This window comes from Phyllostomus hastatus, unplaced genomic scaffold (genome assembly GCF_019186645.2).
Source record: "Phyllostomus hastatus isolate PE091 unplaced genomic scaffold, TTU_PhHast_1.1 phas_scaffold_387, whole genome shotgun sequence".
NCBI lineage: Eukaryota > Metazoa > Chordata > Mammalia > Chiroptera > Phyllostomidae > Phyllostomus > Phyllostomus hastatus.
Genome location: NW_025334027.1, coordinates 342973 through 355046, shown reverse-complemented (window position 1 = coordinate 355046; position 12074 = coordinate 342973). Strand labels below are relative to the sequence as shown.

At 61.9% G+C, this 12074-nt stretch overlaps 2 protein-coding genes across 2 annotated transcripts in view; one reads left to right on the top strand and one right to left on the bottom strand.

Moving 5' to 3' along the window:
- Positions 1-12074, top strand: part of RSPH14 (radial spoke head 14 homolog) — a 75829-nt gene that overhangs the window by 27316 nt on the left and 36439 nt on the right. The window lies entirely within an intron of this gene.
- The window catches only part of GNAZ (G protein subunit alpha z), a 53585-nt gene that overhangs the window by 14651 nt on the left and 26860 nt on the right, over positions 1-12074 (bottom strand). The window lies entirely within an intron of this gene.

Here is a 12074-nt window from a genome sequence, read left to right as displayed (position 1 = left end):
GACTCCAGAGTGAGCTGGAGGTAGCCCTGCACCCAGAGCGCGTTCTTGTCCCCAGCCAGGGGACTCTGCCTGTCTGACTGAGCTGTCCCCTGGGGAGCCTGAACAGGCCAACCAGGTCACTGGCAGCCATCAGGCCTGCCAGTGCTGCTGGTCCCCAGCACAGGCCTGGAGCCCCCAAACACACACATCACTGTTTGCTTTCTGCTCTCGTTAAACCTCAGAACCAATAACTTGAAGGATCTTAGAGCCAGAAAAGACCATTCCTGCTGCCAGTGCTGGCCATAGCCCTGGGGTAAATGTGACATTGATGGCAGGCATCCTCTAACTTAGAGGGTGACTCAGGTGCGCCCAAGACTCCCACTTCTGGGGCAGCAAACTCCCAGGCCGACACTGGGAGCACTGGCTCTGCTGGGGCCTGGGGCTCCCGTGTCCTGCTCCCCCATTCCACGCCCAGGCACCGAGAGGGAAAGGGCCCCCGGGCGGGCCAGCAGGCCTGCAGCCTACTCTCACCTTGACCTTCCTCCCACTCTGCAGAAAAGAACACTTTTTTCCGGTCCATTTTTGCTTGAATTGAAATGAGAACTGTTCCCTATTTGTCTTAATGTTAAACCTTGCTGGCTGGATCCCAGTCTCCCTGCGGTCCATCGCTGATGGGAAATTAGCGAACGGCAGGATGCAGGTGTGTGCAGACTGGAAGCTGCCAACAGATTCAGGCCTGGCCTGGGACTTGCCAGCGTTACTCGCACTGGGAAGAAACCAGAATGCAAGAAGCGCCTCCTCTTTCAGCTCCAGAGGACCCCCTGCAGCCTATGAGGCTAATATCCTCGTCTGACTCTATTCAGCAAGCTGTGCTCTCCTGCACTCCTGGGTGCTGCCCCAGGTCACACCTGCAGGAGCAAAGGCTGGCGAAACCACTGGCAGTGGCTGGAGGCCAGTTCCTGCAGTGAGAAGTCTAAGACGTGGGTAGATATCCCAGTGGGGACCCTCTGCCTGTGGCCAACACGATGGATTTCAGGAATGCTCATCCTTAAAAAAGTATTTGGGTCATCGCCGCCCTGCCCTGGCTTCTCCCTCGGCAGGAAGTGGGACTGCTGGGGAAATGCAGCCTTCCAGGTCTGGCTCCATGGAGAACCGGCTCAAAGGATGCCTGTGCCTGTGCTGGTGCAGCCACGCAGCTGGGGTGTGACTTAGCTAACTTTGCAGCCCCTGGGACCTTCCATGGCTCCCGGGCCCTGCCACAACAGAGACCTCGAGCCTGGGAGTGGCTGTTCCTAACCCAGTGCCTGTCACTGCATGTGCCCAAGGCAGTGGCTGATGGCTTCATCCTGCCCAGGATGCGGCAGTCCAGCAGGGCCAGGCAGGCTGCTGGGGCTGCTGACGGCCCTTTGGAGGAGCTGCTGGAAGTTCATGAGCTAGCAGAGCCAGGACAAGGGCTTCCTGATGTTTCTGAGCAGCTGCTTCAGAGAAGAGAATGCCTTCTCTATCCCGGGCCAATGACCTGGTCACAAGATGCACAGACAGTAGCCAAGAGGCTGATGCGCAGCACAGCCGCTTCCTGGCCCCCGACAGCCGCAAGCACTGCCCACACCAGGGCCTGGCCAACTCGGAGGGCTCTCTGACATGAAACTTTCTAGACGGCGACCAAGGACCAGACTCAAGACCATGTTCCCTCTGTGGGTTATAAAATCCATGCAGTGAGTTGTGAGCTGCTATGCAGAAACCAAACCAAATCAAGACTGAAAGCAGTGTGTGGCTCTCGCGGGAACGTTACTGTCACCTGCATACCCACACCTGCCGGGCGGTCAGCAGCCGACAGTGCTCTCCCAGCGCTCACCTGGCTGGCACCAGCCAGTCTCTCAGATGAGGCAGTGAGGTGACACAGGCTGGGTGGGCCATTTCTGGTCCTAAGCCTTTGTCTTCACTAGGGTGGTCTTGGCCTTTGGCTTGTATAGCTCAGGGGTCAGTGCCTCCTGGATGGGTCCCCAAACACCTCACCCCATCTCACCCCACCCCACCTGCATCATGCCCAGGGCAGTCTGCATGTCTTCTAGGGCAGGCAGTGTTGGGGGAGAGCATGGGGACAGTTCAGGGTGGCCCCTAGGCCAGGCCACAGGTGGGCAGGGCACTCTGGCCACAGGGCCATGGAGAGCTAAGGAGAGGATGGCATGTGAGCTGGCTGGGGTGGTCATGGCACAGGCGGCTTGGGAGAGGGGCTAGAGCTGTGTCCGTGGATGGAGCGTTGGGTGGAGCAGTGACGATGGTGGAGGGGAGGGTGTGCCAGAGGCTGGACTGGTCATTGGGCCATGGCCTCCGTCTCTCTGAATCCAGGCTGGGATCACACACTGTGTCTCAGTCCATGACTCCTACAGCCCTGGGAGACAGTCAAGCCTCTGTCCCCAAGGGCTCCATGCTGTCCAGATCTACCCTTGCTAGGCCTCATTCCCCTGTAGCTAGGGTCTGGGGTGCCCCCAGGAGAGACATGCACTATGCCAGGCCTGGCAGTGCCCCAGCGTCTTTGCTCTGAGACCCCTATGCCAGGTTCTCTGGTCAGCTGGGTTGTAACAGGCCGGCCTACTAAGTCTGGGCATCAGAGGAAAGCAGGGCAGGCCTGACCAGCAACAACCCCATCCTGAGGGGCACTTGCAGCCTGGACCTGAGGCCTAGGCAGGTCTATGGGCAGAAGAGACAGGACAGCTGCCAATGGGCTGTGCGGAGGCCTCATAGGGTGACAGAAGCACTAGGGACAGGCTGACAGGGGAGAGATGGGCCTTTTTACACACTGGGTTGGGCCACGTGTGGGACCTAGCCTGCTCTATGGTGGGCTGGCCTTGGCTTTGGGGGTGCCTCATGCTGTGCACAAGGGCTCCACCCACTTGCTTGTCCAGGGGACCCTGTGGCTGTCTCTTGTGAGAGGGAAATAAAATGGCACAATGGCAGTCCTGTCCTGTATGGTGTTCCCTGCCACCAGCATCAAGCAGGGTCACCAGCATCCCAGACGAGGCCATGGGAGCCAGGAGAAGTCAGCTGGCCTGTCCAGCCACCTGGCGTCTGTGCCCCAATGACCGGCACTCTCCTTTATCAGAACACACGACCCACACTTCCGGGCCCCATGGGTACCATGCATGGGCATAGGTAATGGCAGGTATTGCCAAAACTACGTCCTTCTGTCCTTGAGCTGAGGGTCTGTCCCACTTTACAGATGAGGAAGCCACGACTGGCCAGCTCCTCCAAGCTGAGACTGCCCGGGGCCGGGGGCTGCTCCCTCTCACCCCCAGCGGTCCTGTCCTTGGGCCCACGAGGCTGAGAGGAGCCAGAGGGGATTGCGTACCTGCGGGCCCGGCCAGCACTAAAAGGGCCATGGAACAGACGTCTCCCCTTAGCATCTTTCCTGCTGGGCCAGGGCTTGGGAACTGCCCAAGAACCACAGGTTGCCATGGTCAGCTGTTCCAGAGTGTTTTTTCCTGAGTAGAGGTAATGAGCTACAGATCTGGATTCCTGGAGCCCGGGACACTGCAGCCAGAGGCTGTGGCTTTTGGGGACTGTCGAGCAGGTCACAGATTTCCCAGCTCCCACCCGCCACTGCTGGAGGGAGGCTGTGTGGCCCTGGGGGGAAGGGCTTGCCTATGGCCACTCCTATGGGCCACGCTGGCCTGGGTACTCCAGGCCTCTTTGACGTCAGGATGTTGTCAGCCTTCATGGGGTCACCAAAGGCCACAAAAGGTGTGTGGGGCTGTGGGCTGGGGTTGGCCTTAGTGGCAACGTCAGGATACGAGGCCCAGGGCCTCTGGCTGACTGGCTTTACTAAGGGATTAGAGAAAGTGCGTGAGCGGAGGACCTGCCAACCAGGGGCGATGAAGACGGGACTGGGCGGGCTGCAAGCCCAGCCTCCCAAGGGTGGCCTGGGCTTGTTCTCTGGGTCTGAGGAAACCAGTCCAGTCTGGACCTCATGCAGGAGTAGGGCTAACTTTCGCTCTATCCTGGGTCTCCCTCAGATGTCTAGGACCCCTTCCCCTCGGTGACTGTTACTCCTTTCTTCCCAGCAACTCTAGACTGTCAGAGCCAGTGGGGCCTCACGGGGCCGTACAGATGGGTAAAGAGGAGCCCCGACACCCTGTTAGACCAGAAGCATTTCTTGGTGGTGTTTGGGGCCGTGGGTGGCAGATACCCCACTCCTGCCCTGATCTGTGCTGAGGGTCCCCCAGTCATCTTGGCCTCCCCTGCTGTTCTTGAAGAGTGAAGAAGTTGTTGTTTAGTCTCGAATTATAAAAATGCCTTAAACAAGAATAATCTGCATCTTAAAACCCAGAGCTGCCTGATATATACCTAAGGAGCAGAGCTAATGTGCCCGGAACATCAATCACCCCCCAGCCTGGCGGCTGAGCAGGACGCAGGCTGGGACGTTCCTCTGTCCTGAAGCACCCGTGAGTGCAGAACGGAGGTGTTCTGCCAGTCGGAGGGGCGTTGTTGAGGAGAGGTCAGGTGTCAAAGGGTGGGGAGCACACAGATGGGCAGGTTGTAGAGAGTCCGGCGAACCCCAGCCGCGCCACCCCCCATACTGTGCAGCACCTGGGACCTGGCCCTTTCTGCAAGGTGCCTAGGCCCGGACTCTCCATGGACCCCCGGACAGTCCCTCCACCCTGCCTGTGCTGGCTGCCTCCTCAACGCCCAAGGCCCAGGCGGGATTCTGTGAGGTCCAGATCAAGTCCAGATAACCACCCCCACTTCACCCCAACCTGCCGAAGCCCTGCTCCTGGTGTCTGGGCCCCTTCTCTCCTGCCAGTTGGTCTCTGGGGCAGAGGAGGGCTTCCTAGCTTTCCTGGGCCCAGACAGCTGCTGCACAGGGGCCTTGAGCCCAGCCGCAGCAAGCGTGGAAGTTGGTGCTGGGGAAGCCACTCCAGCCCTCCAGGGGCTGTTTGATGCTGCCGCCATCTGACCTGAGAGGAGGAAGGGACATTTGCCTCTGTCCCCAGACGGCTGCACACACTAGGTGTGTAAGGAGTGCTTCCTGAGTGAGCAGTACAGGCTTTTCTCTCCCGGACGGAGTGCGTAGGACAGGCCCCGCTTGAGCAGATGGTCTCATGCTAGTCTGCTAACGTGCTGCTGGAGAGCAAGCAGAACCGCCCAGCTCTGAGTCTGCTTCTCTGCGCAGGATTCTTGTAAAATCTGCGGGGGAGAGCGGGAAGTGGGGGGGTGGAGGGCGGACGAGCGGGGAGCCACTCTGGGAAATCACCGTTCTCCAATGGGATGAACGTGAACAGAAATAACACACGCAGTCACCGGGCGAGAGTAGGGGATGGCTGAGGAGTCCCAGAGGAGGCGGAAAAGCAGGGACACTGTCTGGCTTTTCAGAAAGAGGTGGACAGTGAATCCTATAATTCACCCCTAGCTGAGCCTGACCCAGACAGGACCCCTGGGCCGGGCTGAGAGCCACAGGATGTGGCAGGCTGGTGAATGTTTAACAACCCATCGGGAGGTGATGTCCAGCGTCTGCTGAGGGCCGTGCTGTGGTTATTCTCACCTGGCTGATTTTAAGCTACAACACGATGTCAAATGGCCCAGAAATTCCTAAATATTGGACAATTGACAGTTGTGAGCTGGTGCAATCCAGCTCCACCCTCCGAGGCACTGGTGTGCCGAGAGGGAGGCGCTGCCCCCCAGCCCCACTCTTGGCGCTCTCCGCTGCAGGCGGGGCTCGCCTTCCCGCCTAGGCCTGTCTGCACCGAGGCAGGAGGGCCCCGCCGGAGCCCAGGCAGGCAGCCTCCCCTCCATTCTCGAGGCCTGAGGGACAGTGTAGACAACCCCATGCAGACTCAGCCAAGGCACGTGGTAGTCAGTCGTGGTGGAAGAGTCGCAGTGATGGGGATGGCGTCCAACCATCAAGAAAGGGCGGCTGACGTGCTCGGTTGGCAGAGCTGGGTTCGCAAGGGTGAGGAGACGGGGACAAAGGAACAGGCCCCAGTAGCACCCCAAAGCCCCGCCATGTGGTGTGGAGTGGGGGTGGGGGGGACACTGAGCAGGAGGGCCCTGTCTCGTCCTTTTCACTCGGCTGACATCTGATGGAGGACCTGCTCGGGGCAAGGAGCCAAGCCCAGAGGTAGTGGGAATGGGAGTCCTCGGAGGCTCCCAGAGTGACAGGAAGGGGAACGGAGGAAGCTGCTACGGACAGAGGCCTCGACGGCTGCTGCCTCCCTGGGGGCAGAGGGGAGGAGGTCTTCTTCCAACTAAAATGTGAACTGGCAAGTGCTGGGGGCTGAAAATAGGTGCCAGGCTGTGTTGCAGGGGAGGGGCCGCTGCTGCCTTTTCCACCCTCCCTCCACCTGGCCCCCGCCCATCACAGGCTGAAGCCAGCACCCCACTCAAGCTATGGGAAGCTCGGGGCCCTGGGGAGCAGACCCCCGTCACTGCCAGCCGCTCACTGAGTGAGGGCCACAGGCTCAGACCCAGGAGCCACTGAGGTGAGAAGCAGATGGCCTGAGCCTCTTTAGGGCCAAGACAAGGGCCAGGTGACAGGGCAAAGGACCCCGGGTGAGGCCAGGGCCTGAGGAGCCTGCGTGGAGGCGGGAGACTGCTCACGGGTGCTGGCAGCCCCTTGGTGATCCAGCTGTGAGTACCCCCCGCCCCCACCTCAGCAGCTGGCCGCACCCCCAATGCTCGGGAAGGGTGATGGTCACAGAGACAAAGAGTGGGTCCCCGCTCCCAGGGGCACAAGCCAGCTCCTATCCCACAGCTCCCCCTGGAACACCTGGGACCCATTGGGCGTGGGGGGTCCCGAGTCCCCTGGAATCCTGGGGAGCAGAGCCAGCATTCCCCAGAGAGCCTGACTTGGCCCTGGGACACGGTGCACATTCTGTGGGCCTTGCTTCCGGCACCGCAAAGATGCTGGTTAAGGTCACACCAGCACACGGCCAGGTGAGCCCTGCGCCTTCCCAGGGAAGTGCTGTCACGGCCCTGCTGAGGGCCAGGCCTCTGCTGCCTTTGCCCCTGCAGAGCTCCTCAGAGCCGTCCATTCCGAGGGTGGCCAAGGCCCACCTCCTGGCTCTGGCCCAGGAGGTCCCTGCTGTCCCAGGGTCACCATCATTTGTGGAGGCTGCAAACCACTGCATGTGGTCCTGGCACATAGGGAGATCGGAAGGAACTGCTCAGGGAGACCAGGGCCTGGTGGGGAAGGCTGGGGGCCTCGGGGCAGGTCAGTGGCACGTCTCTCTGGTGCTGTCCCAAGCCCCTGTAGCATCTATGTACTCGACAGAGTAGGGACGTGCTCTGCTCCGGCTCCCTGCAGTCCTGCCACTGATGGGGTGGGGACACTGGGCAGTGCCGACCCTGATGGCCATTCAGGTCTCCTGAGTCCGGGTGAGTCCCCTGCGCCCAGGCCCCAAGGGTGGAAGCCAGCTCCCATCCCACAGCTCCCCCTGGAACACCTGGGACCCGTTGGGCGTGGGGGGTCCCGGAGTCCCCTGGAATCCTGGGGAGCAGAGCCAGCACTCCCCAGAGAGCCTGACTTGGCCCTGGGACACGGTGCACATTCTGTGGGCCTTGCTTCCGGCACCGCAAAGACGCTGGTTAAGGACACTAAGGACACGGCAGGCCCCTTCCAAATCTGAGCTGGTGTCATCACATCCGGCCGTTTCCCCCTTGCAATCCCCTCTTTGGACAAACAGAACCAGCTTGTTATCAACAGGTGAGAGCCTGTCCGACCGTAGCACCATATGTCACCTCAACGCCCTGACTCTCAACCTGCCATCTCTAAAGCACAAAGACAAGCTAGCTCCCTTTTCGGCCGACAAGACATGGTGGCATACTATGTGCGGGACGGCCTTGAGCATCCCCCTCCTCAGGCGCGAGCTGCACCCGCACGCTCCCATTAGCGCCTGGCACCCTTGACGGCACACCCAGGAGCCAGGGCCCTGAACTCGCACTCTCCCCGAGCCTGCCTGCCTCCCGCCCTGGCTGCGGTCTGCTGAGCACCAGTGTGTGCCAGGCTCTGGCCCACAGCACACGGTGCTGTACAGGGTGGCAGGGCAAGGGGGCTGCAACCTGTGCAGGCGGGGTTCGGGAGGGGCTTAGGGACCTGTACAATGAGGGGCCACTGGCCAGGGCTGGGAGGGATGACCCCCTAGGCTGGAGCCTGGCTGTGTAGCAACAGCCACCTGCAGAACTTAATTCTCTAAAGGGCATGTTCTGTGTCCCAAGACCCCCCAAGGGACTCTCCTTGATTCATGTCAACCAGCTGTCTGTGGGGTACGCAGTGGGGACGCCAGGCCTCCCACAGTAAGCCTTGATGTGGCCCAGACCACCTGTAGCCCCAGCTGGACCTACACAGGAGCCAAGCCGGGGAGATTCCCCTGGGAACTGCTACCTGCTGGGTCCTAAAGGAGGAGGCGGGTGTCCCCAGACAGCACCAGGGTTTGTAGAAATGACACTGTGACTACGGGGTGTGAGCGTCCCCTCCTGCCAGCCCCTTGTGCTTCTAAGATAGTCAGGCTCACCTGGGCGCCTGGCCCCCAGGCAGGTGCACAGCGGGTGCACCACAGGCGAACACCAGGCCTGGCACAGGCCGGGAACACAACAGCTTCTCCGGGAAACAGGCAGCGAGGGAGCTCCCGTGGGTTTTCACGTGGGAACACTTGGACACTTTGCAGCCAGGCCTTTTAATCTGTCTCTTCTGAAGGTTCCCTTCACTATTAAGCGACCACATAGTCCATTAGCAGATCTGCAGGGGCCGAGGCTGGGCAGCAAGCAACCCCCGTTTTCCCGCTTTCCTGAGATCCCCAGCAGGGTGCGGGGCCCCTCTGGCGGGGCGCGGAAGAGGAAGGGGCAGAGCGGAGACCAAGACGTGGGCAGGCTGAGTGCGGAGGCCACGGCCAACCCTCAGGCGCGTGGCCTCCAGGGCTGTCCCAGTGAGGTGGGTGGTCGGCGGGTGGTCTCTGCGCCTGGGTGGGGGGGGGGGCGGCCAGGCCAGGCTGAGCCTGTGGATTTAAAACTTGCCTCTCTTCACTCCTGGGAGGGGCTGTGGGGCGGGCAGAGAAGGGAGGCTGAGCCACCAGGGAGTGGTGCTCCGGCGGAGGGCAGGCTGGGGCAGGCGCGCCTGGCTCTCCCCTAGCAGATGTGAAGCCGGGAGGCCCACGGCTGCCACAAGCTACAGGCCTGGGCCCATACCCTGTCCTAAGCCTGGGTACTCCCACCTGTCCCCCTACCCGTGACAAGGACAGTAGGCACAGCTGTTGCCACACATGATCGGTCAGGTGATGCCTCCCTGGGCCATGCTCTGGCCCCCCACATTGTCAAAGGGAGCCCCCGTAGGAACAGTAGAAGTCTACCGACTCTGGAGCCCGTGGGTGGCCGGTGGACTACATGGGGGGATGAGGGCCCACAGAGCCTGTCTGGAACCAGAGCAGGCGGGTGGTGTCAAGGCCAGGCACGGCTCATTGCCGAGCTCCGTGAGTGCCCGGAACCTGCCTCCTCCTGCCCAGGTGCTGCCCTGCACTCGCTGCTGCCCTGCACTCACTGCAGCCCTCTGTGCCCAGGAACCCAGAGATCCTGATGTTACCCATGGCAACGTGCTGACGCAAATGCCAGCGGGCGGGTAGGGGGCTGTGGCTCCTCCACCCGGCGTGGGGGCGGGGGCTCTGCCAGCCCGCCGTCAGGGGAAGACAAGGCCTTGGAGCAGAGTGGAGGCTGAAGGGCCCTGAGCTCCTCGTCCAGAGCCTGGCACTGGGCCCCCAGCCTCCTTTGGTTTCTGCAAAAATCAGCCTGCCCTGTTCTTGGCTGCCACGCCTTTGCTGGAGCCCGGGAGAACAGTTCAGGGCCCCTGAAAGGAGGAGGCAGGGGTGGCAGCCTCGTCCCAGGCCTCCGGCAGCAGGCGGGAGGAGGGCAGGGCACAGGAGAGGCATGCCAGCGGCGGTGACAGGAACTGCTTGCAGGCACTGGGAGAGGCAGGCTCTCCTCGCTGCCTGGCCCGGCGCTCTCCTGGGCGGCCGGCCCACCTCAGTGGACAGCCAGCGGCAGGAGAAATCTTGGGGGGTATTGTCTTTCCTCAGCAGACTGTTTGTTTTCCATCCTGAGATATTGCTGGTAGAGCATGAAAGGTCAGAACCATTTGGAATCCAGTGAATTTCCAGCCTCGCTTGCTTGAGTTTCTCATCGAGAATTTCCTTTTCTGGTGAACAGCCACCTCCCCAGGCCTGCCGAGACTAGGGTGGTAGCAGGAGGCGGGGCACAGGCCCGGCTGCCAGCCCCTCCCTTTAGAAAGTGCCCTGCACGGCCCCAGAGCCTGGCTGCCTCCCGGAGGCAGGATCGGCTTCACAGAGAACCCCGCCGGCAGCCAAACCAGCAGCTGCTGTCCTCACCCAGGGTTTCCCACTGTGGTGTCCCACAGGGACAGGGCCGGGAGAAGGCTGGAGGGACAAGGCCTCGTGGGCTGCCTGTGCACCCGGTCTTCCACCCGGCCTGGCTGTGCAGCCACTTGCACCCATGTGAGCGGGACCCACCCAGTAACGGCTGCAATGGAGGGGCTTGCAGGCGCCGGGCTGAGGTCAGGGAAGGCCTCTCAGGGAGGTGACACCTGAGATGAGACCTGAAGGGCAGGGACAGGTGGGCAGGGGGAGGATGGGCAGGGCGGTCATGTGCTTAAAGCCAGAGAGAGCAGAGCACAGGGGAGTGAAGGAAGCCCACAAAGGCCAGACCAGAGAGAGGAAGAGGCAGCCAGGAGGCGAGGATGGGCTGGCGGGAGCCAAGAGGTCCTGGGCAGGAGAAGGCCTGGCCCTGGGCCTGTTGTGAGGACACTTGGGCCATTTCCTGGTTGACAGCTTCAGAGAGCAGAGTTGAAAGCCAAATTCCTCCATGAAACACGGGACCAACTCAGGGCCCACGCACACCCCAGGGCCCGCGTCCTGGCACACCTGTGGGCACAAGCGTGGCGGGCAGAGCCTGCCAACGGACAGTCTGTGTGACAAGCCCAGCGCCGAGGGATTTGCCGCACCAGTCTTGGAGATGACAGACGGGACAGCCCAAGAGCCAGAGCCCTGGAAGGCCTCAGAGCACAGGCCACCACCAGCCTCAGGACAAACAGGAAAGGGCAGAAGCCTGGAGAGCCGACCCCTGGAGTCCGTGTGGCTGGCAGACCTGTGCTGGCCCCGACGGGGCCCAGGCCGAGCACCTCGCCTCGCCTCGCTGCCTCACAGACTCACCCCAAGCCCTGCACCCACAGCGAGGCTTCATCAAGGAGCCTGGCCTCGCTCGTCTGCCGGGGCGTCCCCTGCCTGCAACGACACCTGGGCTAAAGTCGGGGCAGGCGGAAGATGAAGGGTGGCTGGAGCCTCAAGGCACACAGTGCTGGGAGCGATGCGGGCCAGTCCTTGTGGGCAGTGCCCTCAGCTCAGGCCACTCCCACCAGGGGCACCGTCACTGCCTGGGCACAGCTCTGTGGAGAGCCCCAAATGCAGAAAGGGGACATGAGGAGAGCTCCGCCTCCTGTCTCCATGGCCACCTGCAGCCGCTTCCCCTTCTCCAGGAGCGGGGTCTCCGTGGGAACCTCGTGGAAGCTGCGGGCCCTTTCTCCCAGAGAATGCTCAGGTGCTGAGCACAGAGGTCGCAGCCTGCGGCCATCCACAGACTTCCTGGGGGCTACGGGCCCAATCAGGATTCCCCAGCCGAAGCCCCAAATAAAGCTACCACCTGTCTTGGGAAGACCGGATGAAGAAGCAGGTTCCTTCCTTGCCATTGCCCTGGTCCCCTGGACCCTAAAGGGCTGGGAGTAGAATTTACGAGCATGGGTCCCCCAGGAGCATCATCACCCCTTCCCTAGGTTCCTGCCAGCCGCCGCTGCCGCCGCCCCAAGCCCCTGGCACCCACAGCCCCACACTGCCTACGGCTCCTCTTGTACCCCATTTGCCTCCACGCCCTCCACTCAGGATCAGAGGCCTCTTGAGGGCAAATTCTGAGTCTCTGCTCAGTGCTCCCGCCTGGCACCAAACGGCTGCAGGGAGGGGTGGTGGGAGACCTTGGCCGTGTCTGTCCCCCGTCTGGCTGTGTGGCCTCTGTCTACCACCACCAGTCCTGGGAGCCGGGGAGCCGGG